The sequence below is a fragment of the Podarcis pityusensis genome (assembly GCF_964106645.2).
Source record: "Podarcis pityusensis genome assembly, chromosome: 2".
Classification (NCBI taxonomy): domain Eukaryota; kingdom Metazoa; phylum Chordata; class Lepidosauria; order Squamata; family Lacertidae; genus Podarcis; species Podarcis pityusensis.
In genome coordinates, this window is record NC_138029.1 from 98,918,006 (window position 1) to 98,931,222 (window position 13,217).

At 43.8% G+C, this 13,217-nt stretch overlaps 2 long non-coding RNA genes across 2 annotated transcripts in view; both read right to left on the reverse strand.

Annotated features, from left to right (window-relative positions):
* The window catches only part of LOC308471707, an 86,654-nt gene that overhangs the window by 67,516 nt on the left and 5,921 nt on the right, over positions 1-13,217 (reverse strand). The window lies entirely within an intron of this gene.
* LOC308471694 lies at positions 11,799-12,263 on the reverse strand. Its single transcript, XR_013983092.1, has 2 exons — positions 12,203-12,263; positions 11,799-12,149 (listed from the first exon to the last, which is right to left on the reverse strand). It is a non-coding gene; the product is annotated as an uncharacterized lncRNA (long non-coding RNA).

Genomic DNA, 13,217 nt, shown 5'->3' on the forward strand with positions numbered 1-13,217 from the left:
TGATGGGAGTTGTGGTTCGACAATAGCAGGAGAGCTATAGCAGGTTGGTAACAGCTTATCAGGAAGAATTCAGCTATATAGTGAAATCGCCTTAAGAAAACAAACATTCTTTAGCAGTGTCAGGCTTGTTTGGTATATTTAACCACATGCCTAAGGCAGTCCTTCCAAGGTCCAGAGCCTCACCCACCTGCTCTACAACCACTTAGAAGACATCTAGACCAACCCCCAAATCTCACAATACAATTTCTGCTTTTTTTATGCAGTCTTCTACCTCAACTAGTGATCGTAATTTGTATTTCTTGTTTTAGGTAGCGCCCATCTTTGTGCATGATGTAAATAGTACAAGAGGAGAAAAAATATACCTGCCCCCAAAAGCCTGCAGTCTAAAATTTGACACACAGGAAACTACAGCAGAAAAGACAGGGAGTGGAGGCAGGGGTAAATGGGCAAAATACATCAGTTGTTTCTGTTATAAATGCTTGGGCTCGGTTTCACAGAAATTCCTACTCAAAGGGGCGTTGACTCCACATTTTGAGTCTATTCGAGCAGGCATAAGGGCTAAAAAGCTGCTTTAAGAACAATAAAAAAGGAGAGGTTGAATAAAGTAGAACCATCCATACTGATATTTTTCCTCCCAAGTAACCACCATTATGGTGTGCCACAATTACATTACTAGCACATAATATAAGGGTAGGTTGATGAAATTATTTTTAAGGATGGTGTCAACATAGGTTTGCCCTCTTTCGTGGTTTTGTCATGTTGATCTGGAACATCACAGATACAGCTTGTGCCTGACCACACCCTGGAAAACCTTTGAAAAGCGAAGCAGGAAAATGGCAAGCTGTAAATCAGAGCACACATTAGCAGAGCCATCCTATGAGTCTACTCAAAAGCAAGTCCAGTTCTGTAGGGCTTACTCCAAGAGAAATGCATTTAGAAATTTGCTTCCTTTGAATACTCGCAAGTCCACTTTAATGTACTAATGCTTGCAAAAATGTTTACTGTACACATGGCTCAAGCAAAACACACCCTGTTGTATGAGTTGCAGGCAATTAAAACAATCACAAATACGCAAATTTATTCCTGCCCCTTGAAAAAGAAGGTAAGTCCTGATCCCCAGAGAAACGTTTTCTGAACGCCTTGGAACCACTACTCGTTCCAAAAGCCCATCTCCTGCTCCAGTCATTTATCTTCTTTCATGGCAAGGGTAATAGGGTGTAGTGAGGGGATGAGAAATGGCCCCATTGCGATATAAATTCACATGGTTCTTTCACTGGACTAGGTAGACAGTTCCGTAACTCACTCTCTTCTGTTTAGAAAGTGTTATTTGAAATGCACCGAAAGGAAAGCTACTTGACTCCCACACTACATAGTGCCTCCAACAATGGAAGTAGAATATAGCCATTGTGATCAATGGCTACTGGCCATGATGAATATGTTCTAGGTCCATGGTTACAGATAGCGTGCCTCTAAATGCCAACTTCTGGAAATCACAAGTATGGCAAGTGCTGTGGTGCTCAGGTCTTGCTTTGGGGTTTCTCGTAAGCATCTGGTTGGCCACTGTGAGAACAGGATGGATAATTGACTAAATCAATCATTGGCCTGATCACGAAGCCTCTTCTTACAAGCTTGTGAATAAACTCTGTTGGGTTTTTTCCAGTTAACAGAGGGGGGTGCCTGTTCTTAGGTTCTTCTCAATTTACAGGAACCTTCACTGGCTTCTCTATAAATATGCAGACCCTTTGGCAGAGTTCCCCTGATTTATTGGTTCTTCACATGTTGTTACATAAAATAATCCAGTTTCTTGCTGTCAAAAAGTCAAAGAAGTGGCAGAAAAGGAAGGGAAGGGAAATACTAGTTTCAGCTTCGCCGGCTTTGCAGGTCCTTCTGGCTCAGCTGCCACATCTGGGAGAAAAAAATTAAGTGCCAGTAAAATCTCAACCGATACCGAGTCGGTCAGTGCCATAAAGCCATTGCCCAGCAAAGCAACTTTTCCCCAGCAAGTTGATGCCATGACTGGTTTAACAACCTCGTCAACGCAGGGCACACCTCAGGTGCTGACAACTACAAAGGCTTGCCATCCCTCCTCCCTTTCTCTTAGCAAAGTGAAGTATACAGTTGGGGAAATAAACAGTAGCTGGCAAGCCTCTCAGCGACACATAATGTTCTTCCATGATTGTTCCAATATAGCCCTTTGTGCCTCCTTCCCAAGCTCAGACTAGACTGTCACCACGGAAATAAGGGTTGTTTGTGGAAGAGAGTGCACTCTGCAATTAACTGGTGGGTCCGTGTTTTTGATCGCATCCTGGGTAGCTCAGCTGGTTAGAGCGTGGCGCTGATAATGCAAAGGTTTCAAGTTTGACCCCCCTATGGAACAGCTGCATATTCCTGCATTGAAGGGGGTTGGACTACATGATCCTCAGGGTCCCTTCCAACTCTACGAGTCTATAAATCAACATTCAATCAACTATTTCAGCATTTGATTGCCTAAGAAAGCCACAATCAATTGGGCAGTAGGTTTTAAAAATCTATTTTGTTTTATTTTCTTACATTTACCGTATATTCTTCTTCTGAGATGGAACCTAAGATGGCATACTGTGGTTCCTAGGCAGTCACCCATCCAGACACAGCTTCATTTGCTTTCAGACCATACATACCCTGGGGTGACCTAAAAAACCTGTGAGCAGCACATGCTGTCGTATTCCCCTTCTTTCTTATGATGACCTCTAGCACACACGTGAGCTCAATCTGAAAACCAACAAAGCATGCCTTTAACTTCAGAACTAATGCTTTCTTTATGCGAAAATTGAATTGATTGATTGATCAAGCAATCAAGTACCGGTAACTGTAACCCATGAGTTAATTGACTAGTATGTATTTATGGGGATAAAACATCTTCCCTTTTTAATAACATGCTATTCCATCAATTTACATCAGGGGTCAGCAACCTTTTTCAGCAGGGGGCCGGTCCACTGTCCCTCAGACCTTGTGGGGGGCTGGACTATATTGGGGGGGGTGTGTGTGAATGAATTCCTATGCCCCACAAATAACCCAGAGATGCATTTTAAATAAAAGGGCACATTCTACTCATGTGAAAACACGCTGATTCCCGGACCGTCCGCGGGCCGGATTTAGAAGGTGATTGGGCCGCATCTGGCCTTAGTTTGCCTACCCATGACTTAGGTGGTTAGTACTGAAAGAAATAAGGCCAAAGGGGGCCTCTGAGAAACAAAAGGGAGGAAACTCTGAGGTTTGCAGACATACAAATATGCAGGGGCAAGACATGCACACCCAAAAAGCACCCCAGTCCAGTGAAGACTCAGCATGCTCATTAATCACAGAATATTGTCAGCTGGAAATTAAAAATGGGCATTTATGAAGGTGGGTAGAATGCTCTTCTCGGAGGAAATTACTGGCCAAAACACTAAAGGGGAAGACTTCAGTTAGCAGGTGAGAATACACTGCACCACTTTATGGATGGTCCCAGGATAAAAACTAGTGTGTGTGGTTTAAAACAATATTAACATGTCTATAACTCGCTTAAAAATGTTGGGAGTGATTCACTGGAAGACTTTAGTGAATGTGAAGAATGAGAAGAGACTGTAAACAAAAATATGTATCAGACACAATCGTAAGACTTAAGTGAAACCAACTGGATACAGAAACTGACCAAAAGCCTCTGTGAAGCAACAGAATTGCTACCACATTTGCAAAGCCACAGAACAACAATGCTATGACACATTGCATCCAGACTCAGATTGTATCTCAAATTACTTCTTTGATGCATGTAAACTGTAGTCCGAAAAATAACCACTTCTGTACATGATGAGGAATTAAATATCAAGCTGCTTTGTGTCAGCTCTGCTAAAACATCTGCACTACCGAGGCAGTTCTAGTGTTCCTGCGTTGAAATACAAAGTCCTAAAGTGCTTGGGTCACTCAGATCATTCGGAGGATCAGTGTTAGCTGTTCCCCAGTTTTTCGGAAGCCGGATTGCTTTCAACTGAAAGTTGGGCTTTTGGTGTTGCTGACCCCATGCTGTGGAATATTCTTCTGACTGAGATTTAGCAGACATCCTCACTGCTAACTTTCAGAAGGCCTTTTCACACTGTCATTTAAACTGTCTCAAGAGTCAGTCATTTTTATTATTATTTCATGTAGGCTTTGTGGTATTTATTTAATGGATTGTACTTGGATATATTGTTGTGCTCCGCCTTGATATTTTATGTGGAGTGCGCAGTTTATGAATATTTAAGTAAATAAACCTTGGGTTATATGGAAACCCTAGAGCTTTATTCTAGCAATGATGTCTCTTACAACCAGGGTATTTTTTTGAGGCATTTACTCAATTTGCCTCCCTGCTGTTCATAACCCTTTGCTAAAGCATTGCAGGGCGTTAGACTAGAGGACCTCTTGGGTCCCTTCCAACTCTTTGATTCTATTGTGCCCCCTTCAGTAAAAAGCGCTATCTACTACTGTAGTTGGAATTTGAAAACCATCAAAGTGTTTCCCCTTAATTCTCTTTTCTCAATTCAAAAACAGTTCTTTCATCCTTCCATCTTGGGAGCTGTGTTCTGCATCTGTTATCAGAGATGGAAGGTGTTAAAAGGGCATCTCATCTAAACTTCTCAAGAGGCAGGGCTACCCATCCATTAGTAGCTGCCTGCACATCAGCCTTGGCAATCCAGACCACAATAAGCTGCCAGCATGGAGCAAATGCATTGCAGGAGGTGTCTGCAGAGGGGGGGAACGCCAGCTGACACAGCCTTACATACCAAACCAAGACACATGCTGCAGGAAAAGGCATCTTCATAGCTCTACTCTGAGACCTACTATGGGTGAGGGGCATTGTGGCTGTTGGCCTTTTGTATCTTTCTTTTAGGTCTTGTGATAGATGTGGAAGTAGTTCAGTTAGGGTGCATATTTTTAATGTTTTATTTATAACTACCTTTGTTATGTTGCAGCTGTGTTTTCTTTTCATTGTTGTAAAAATAAAGGTAAAGGACCCCTGGACGGTTAAAGGTACAGTGGTACCTCTGGTTAAGAACTTAATTTGTTCCGGAGGTCCGTTCTTAACCTGAAACTGTTCTTAACCTGAAGTACCGCTTTAGCTAATGGGGACTCTCGTTGCTGCCACGCGATTTCTGTTCTCATCCTGAAGCAAAATTCTTAACCCAAGGTACCATTTCTGGGTTAGCGGAGTCTGAAACTTGAAGCGTCAATAACCTGAAGCATCTGTAACCCAAGGTACCACTGTAAAGGTAAAGGGACCCCTGACCATTAAGTCCAGTTGCAGATGACTCTGGGGTTGTGGCACTCATCTCGCTTTACAGGCCGAGGGAGCCGGCGTTTGTCCACAGTCAGCTTTCCGGGTTATATGGGGGAAGCATGACTAAACTGCTTCTGGCGCAATGAGACACCGTGATGGAAGCCAGATAGCATGGAAACACCATTCACCTTCCCGCCGCAGTGCTACCTATTTATCTACTTGCACTGGCATGATTTCGAACTGCTAGGTTGGCAGGAGCTGGGACAGAGCAATGGGAGCTCACCCAGTTTCAGGGATTTGAACCGCCAACCTTCTGATCGGCAAGCCCAAGAGGCTCAGTGGTTTAGAACACAGCACCACCCACATCCCCATTGTTGTAGGCCGCCTTGAGCACGGTTTGAACTGAGGAAAGGTGGCATACAAATAAAACTATGTATGTATGTATTTTACAAAAATTGATGATCAATGCACACACAAAAGGTCCCTGCCCACAAGAAGCTGACAATCTAAAACAGACAATGGGACAAGAAACAAGAGGGGGGGAGGTGAGGGAGACAGTACAAAATGACATGCACAGCATGTACATTTAAACATGCTCACTGCTGGGAACAAGGACTTTCTGAAAAGGGAGTTTCCGAGGAAGGAGTCCAAGGAAGAGAAAGAGATGGCGCCAAGCTCGTTGGCAGAAGCACATAAAACAGCAAGTGACATTTAGATTGTGGAAAGAGTTGGAAGAATGAAAGCATGGGCAGGAATATAATGGGAAGCAAGGGTCACAAAATAGCTTTGAAGATAAGTATTAGTTCACTTCCATGCTATGTGGTAGAATTCAGGCAGTCCCACTGCGACTGAAGTGACATGATTACAGTACAGTGGTACCTCGGGTTACAAACACCTCAGGTTGCAAACACTTTGGGTTACAGACTCCACTAACCCGGAAGTGGTACCTCAGGTTAAGAACTTTATCTCAGGATGAGAACAAAAATTGTGCGGTGGCACCGGGAGGCCCCATTAGCTAAAGTGGTACCTCAGGTTAAGAATGGTTTTAGGTTAAGAACGGACCTCCAGAACGAATTAAGTTCATAACCAGAGGTATTAATTAAGGAATTAAGTTCGTAACCAGACTGTATTCTCAGGGAAGCCATGCAGCCTCTTCAAATGCAGTAGGCAGCTCTTGGCCTCTGGCAGAATCATGAGAGCTACAGCTTGTGGTGGATAAACGCAGGTTTCTAGTCCTCATTGTTGCAAAATAATACAGGGACAGGGAGGCCGCCTGATCACAACTGGAAAGGAGTTCCATAAAATTGGGTCTGCAATAACAAACACGTGGTGCCTGGTGGATACAAGCCATGTATCTGAGCCGGGGGGGGGGTCACTAATAGTGAGTCCCCTTAAGATCTCAGTTGATTGAGCAATGGTATAGGGGATCAAGTGGTCCTTATCTGGACCTATGTTGTTAAGGGCCTTGTCAATTAATGCAAGAACTGGGAACCTGACTCAGTAACATATGGGCAGCCAGTGCAAGCTTTTCAGAACCAGAGTTAAGTGCTGATGATAGTCTGTTCCCATCAACAGTCCAGCTACATTGTTTTGTTTTAGGATGCGGGTGGCACTGTGGTCTAAACCACTGAGCCTCTTGGGCTTGCCAATCAGAAGGTTGACCCATTGCTCTGTCTCAGCTCCTGCCAACCTAGCAGCTCGAAAGCATGCCAGTGTGAGCAGATAAATAGCTACCGCTGTGGCGGGAAGGTGAACGGCGTTTCTGTGCCCTGGTTTCCGTCACGGTGTTCTGTTGCGCCAGAAGTATTTTAGTTATGCTGGCCACATGACCCAGAAAGCTGTCTGTGAACAAACGCCAGTTCCCTCAGTCTGAAAGTGAAATGAGTGAGCACTGCAACCCCATAGTCGCCTTTGACTAGACTTAACCGTCCAGGGGTCCTTTACCTTTTTGCACCAGCTGGAGCCTCTGTTTGAGGCCCAAGGGCAGCTCCATGTAGAGCGCGTCACAGTAATTGCCCCTATATTCATGCCTCAATGCATTAATCACCATGGCCAGACCACCCCAGTCCAAGAACAGCCATACTTGGTGTACTGGTAAAAGGCACTCCTAGCCATTTGGGCTATCTGGGATTCCAGTGACAAAGATCGATCCAAGAGCACTCCTAAGCGCCAAACCAGTTCTTTTAGTGGGAGAACAACCTCATTCAGAGATTTTATCTTAGCCACCACTGCTACCTTTCTGTGCTCCAACAACCCCATGCATGGGTTTAGGATATTTTCTGCAAATTACTAAGATGATAAGTTCTCTCTCACGAGGGAATGTCTCTGAATTATAAAATTGTTTTTAAAATTCTTCCAATTTTAAAACAACCAATATAACAAAACTAGCATGAGCCAACCAGATGTCTCAAGGAACCACACAATCAGAGGTAAACGGATTCTTAAACATGGAGGCTCCACCAAGCTTTCATGGATCATGGCTAATAGTTACCTCAGCTCCTTCGTTAACGTGTCTAATTCCATCTTTAGTTATCTAAGAAAGTGATATTTCCATTACTAATGTATCTAGCAATGCGTTTCCTCCTTCAAGAATTTTGGGTACCGGACAACTGCAAACAACGATCATCTTTAGGGGGGGAAATATTTGGCATCCGTGTAAATAATCTACGGGCGAAATCCCTTTGCCTTTTTTTTTCAAATAGAGTAATGAGGACCTCTAGTGTCTCATCTGCCTCACTACAGTCTGAATGGGCTTTTCCATGGGTTGTTGTTTTGTTTTAAAAGGGGGGGGGGCAAACTAAATATGCTCAAGAATTAAGTTTTAATAGAAAATCCAGTGTTATCTAATGCTTGCCCTGTTCATTCGTGTCTTGCTTATGGATCCTTTGCATTGATCACATCTTTATTTATTTATTTATTTATTTATTTATTTATTAAAATTTCCGCACTGCCAATATTAAGAAAAAAATATCACGGTAGCAGAGGCGGAAGGGGGAATGTGGCTGGTTTGCTTGCCCTGGGTGTGGAGTCTGGGGGGTGCCACACGTATGATGTAGAATGGAAAGTGGGGGGCATGGATGTAGCCAGGATTTCTGTTAGGGGCGGAAGAACCTCAGATTTGTATTGATTTAGGGGCGGCAGCTGCCCCTTGCCCCCCCCCACTGGCTACACCCATGAAGGGAGAGGGTGCAGAATTTTGGTGTCACACAGAGCACCGCTGAAATTTGAGACCCCCAAGGTCCACCACGCAGAGGTGGAGCTAGCTGCCCCCAGGGGAGCAGCGCAGTGATGTCACCCTCAGGGATGACACCCGGGGCAGACCGCACCTACCGCACCCCCCTTTCTCCACCAGTGCCGCCACGGATGGTGGTGAACTGCTTATATTACCCCCATAATACAAAATTCATCTGTAGATCATATGGATCATTAACACAACGGCATAACCTTTCAGGGAAAGCCTGGGTGAAGATAAAAAAAAAAGAAGACGACATGTTTCGATTTAGGTGGATGACAGCACTGGCTGGTTTCACATTCAGAACCTTTCACATATTGTTTCTCTCTACCTTACTCACAACAACCCAGTAAGGTAGGAAGTATTCCTCTTCCTGTATGCTATGCCAGGAGCTCTGTCTGAAGCTGATAGATTGTCAGTCTATATAAGCACTAAGCATGGGTGTAGCTTGGGGGGCAGCTGCCCCCCCCAATCCACAAAAATTATTGAAAAGCATTTAAAGCACTCAATTAACAGAGGTTCTGGTCCCTCTTCCTGGAGAAGCCTGCCCCCATAATGTCCTCTTTTGGGGGGTATATTTACCCATGATTTTCTCCCCGAAAAGCTCAACAGCTTGGCGGCGGGGGGGGATCTCAACAACTTTGGCTCCCCCTCCCTAACAAAAACCCTGGCTATGCCCATGGCACTAAGTGAGATCACAAGCAAGCAGACTATCGGCATTCCAGCGAATTTTGTCATTTACACTTATGTTTTGTTTCAAAATATATTTTTTTATGTTTTAACAGGGGGGGCGCTAACTATTTGGCCTGAGGGCCACATTCACTTTTGGCCAACTCTCCAAAGGCCACATGGCAAGCAGTGGGTGTCCCCCCCCCCAGACACACACACATATATGACACACACATGCACACAACTTCCCCCTCACCAGCCGATCCACGATCATTATAATTATGGTGGGCAGAGAGGGCGCACCCATTTGAGTATGCTGAGCTGCACAGAGAGCTTTAAACCCCCAGCACTGGTTACTTTTTGTTTTAATTACAGTGGTACCTCGGCTTAAGAACTTACCATATTTTGTGCTCTATAAGACTCACTTTTTCCCTCCTAAAAAGTAAGGGGAAATGTGTGTGCGTCTTATGGAGCGAATGCAGGCTGCGCCTCTATCACAGAAGCCAGAACAGCAAGAGGGATTGCTGCTTTCACTGCACAGCGATCCCTCTTGGTGTTCTGGCTTCTGAGATTCAGAATATTTTTTTTCTTGTTTTCCTCCTCCAAAAACTAGGTGCGTCTTGTGGTCTGGTGCGTCTTATAGAGCGAAAAATACGGTAATTTGTTCTGGAGGTCCATTCTTAACCTGAAACTGTTCGTAACCTGAGGTACCACTTTAGCTAATGGGGCCTCCTGCTGCCGCTGTGCCACCGCTGCACAATTTCTGTTCTCACCCTGAAGCAAAGTTCTTAACCTGAGGTAATATTTCTGGGTTAGCGGAGTCTGTAACCTGAAGCGTATGTAACCCGAGGTACCACTGTATGCTGCTGCCAAAATCAGTGGGGCGCTACTGAGGTGGGGAGAAAAAAGTGCTTTGGAGAACTGCCCATTTTAAACCGCATATTACTCCTTTTAAACCGCATATTACTCCTTTGTCTCAGCTTGGGCTACAGGTCTCTGTGTGTGTGAATATATAAGTAGTTATTTTTATTTTATTTTCAAGTATTTTTGATACTGCATCAACTGTTTTTGGAAGAGCTTTTACAAGCAATCTTGGTCAAAACTAGACCTGCCAATTTTGTGATCGAACAAGCAGCCCACCAGCCAGACAATGTAGCCTTACAGGGGTACCAACTTGAATAAAATATGGGGGGGGGGGGGGAGGTAAGTCCTGCCCCGCATAATCAATCACAAGATGCGGCACACAAACATCATCTGAATGGCAATCTCATTCAACTGGGGAGGGGGGGCACCTCAAATATTTTGTAGGGGAGTGAAGGGACCTCGGCCCCTAGGAGTTGACACACCTATGGTAGCCTACCAAGCACAGGACAATTCTCTTCTCCTCAGTTTGAGAACCACCACTGTTATCTCAGATCTTCAACACACCAAGTTTTAAGCCATGCATTCCTGCTTTGAATTACTGTTATAATGGGCAACATTGTTGACTTGGCGTTTTAAATGATGTGTTATTTTTTTAAAGGGGATGCGGGTGGCACTGTGGGTTAAACCACAGAGCCTGGGACTTGCCGATCAGAAGGTTGGCGGTTCGAATCCCCGCGATGGGGTGAGCTCCCATTGTTCGGTCCCTGCTCCTGCCCACCTAGCAGTTCGAAAGCACATCAAAGTGCAAGTAGTTAAATAGGTACCGCTTCAGCGGGAAGGTAAACGGTGTTTCCGTGCGCTGCTCTGGTTCGCCAGAAGCACCTTAGCTATGCTGGCCACATGACCCCGAAGCTGTACGCCGGCTCCCTTGGCCAATAAAGCAAGATGAGCGCCACAACCCCAGAGTCGGCCACAACTGGACCTAATGGTCAGGGGTCCCTTTACCTTTACTATTTTTAAAAAACAACAACAACATCGTATTTATTGTGTTCTGCTTTTATTTATATTAGTTATAATAATTCTACTACATTTTAAAATTTTATCATCTCTGTTAACTGCTTGGGGATTTTTTGCTCAAAATGTTAAGTGGTGAAGAGCTTTTCTAAATGAATAACATTGTCTTCCCACCCTCCTGGAAAAGAGCTGACTAATTATTGGAAGGAATGAGAAATGAAAGCAAGCTAGTCCTTACAAGGTGCTGGATATGAGAGAAGGCAACACTTATGGAAAGCCTGGCAAACTCTGAATATGCCTGTCATCATAGTCTGAGAAATTAAAGATAAATAGGGCTCAATATGTACAAACACTAGCATGACCGGAGGTTGAAGGCATGGAGACAGCAGAGCTTAGTGTTCCTAAGAGCAAAATGTCACTTATGACCCAAGAGGAGAATGGAAATACGAATAATGACACGTAAGTCAAAGGTGTCCTCAGGCTTCCAGTAAGAATAGGCACTGTTACTTACTAAAAGAACCACCTGTCTTACTATAAAACACAATTGAGGCCTAGCACCTCTATCAACAGCCAGTCATCTTATCATGTACACAAACAACTATTGAGGTTTTTTTCTTCTCAAGCTGCCTCTGGAAGACAGATGGTCCCACCTGCAGCTATTAACACGCTGGTCTCCCAGTAATAGTGCATGCACTTTTTCCACAATTATACACCAATATATTTTTGGACACCATGGGCCATGGTTTTGTTGGTAATTTAGCAACGTGAAGGGAAAGAGGGAAAAGAGCAGATACAAACGGACTAGATGATGTGATATACAGTACTTCATTTGGTACAAGAAGACGGGGCCATGAGATGCTTACTATCAGGAGAAGCAAAATGGTCACTGGCTATGCTTCTGGGGGCAGATGGGAGTTGCACTTCAGCAACATCTGGTGGGTCAAAGGTTCCCCACACCTGCTCTAGTTTATATACCTGTTTCTTCTAAAATAATATATGTTTTTGCCTTGAATGCTTTCTCTGACTTTTATATATCCTAAACTCAAGAGCAGCTTGGGAATCATCTGGATTGTCCTCACATGGAAATTCGTATAAACCCGTCTGTTGGCCTTAAGGAAGAGTCTAAAGACAGACAGACAGACAGACACACACACACACACACACACAGAGAGAGAGACACACAGCTACATTTGGGCAATTTTATGGTAGTTGTCATTAAGAACTTGTTTTACCTGCACAAGTTACTTCCCTCACCCTTAAAATTACAAGGCAAATGCTTGGTTAGACACTGGTGACTGGGAAAATAAGATAAAGGTTTAGGTCGAAATTATGAAATTGGAAAAAACAAGAGAGATGCAGGACAAGTGAGAGAAACATTCTTCTGACAGCCAGAACATGGGAAGTCCCAGTAATTTTTTTAATTTGGAATGTATAATTGGCTTTATTGTTTGTATTATGATGTGATGTGATAAGATTTGATTTGATACCAATTGGAATGTTATTAATGAGAAATTAATAAAAACTATTTCAAATCCCCTAAAAAACTCCATGTTTCCTTCATGGGGAAAATGCTTGGCTAGAACCCCCATATTCCCTCATCAGGGAAACACTTGTTTGGGAACCCCATGCCCTTGTCATAACTTCGGTGTCCTAAACATAGAGAATTTACTCATCTCCCTTCTCCTCTGTCTCAACACTAAAACCTGGCCATTCACTGAAACTGGATATAGGCAATGGACAAAGAAAAATAAATGTCTAACAAAGAAAGGTTTATCTCCTTTGAGGGGAAAGGGCCAGAGAAAGTGTCGAAGGAAATTGTGAAAAATGAGATAAAAGTGTTAATACGCAAACAAACTGGGAATAGAAAGGAAGGGGGTGAGAGATGAAAAAAACCTTTATAGGAGAAAGTGAATGTAAAAGAACATGTGTGTGGGAAAGAAACTGTCAGAATATGTGGAATGGGAGAAGATACAAGCCAAGTGTGAAAGATGAATAGGAGAAGAAATGAGAGCAGATATGCAACCATTCTTTGAGAGACACATAGGGCAGAAAGGGGAAAATATAAAAGGAATAGCTTTCTCCATTTAGTGCTTCTGGATCCACAAATTCTGCTTAAAACGGGGAGGCTGAGTCACAATACTTCCAGAGCAAATGTCTGTACTTAGCTTG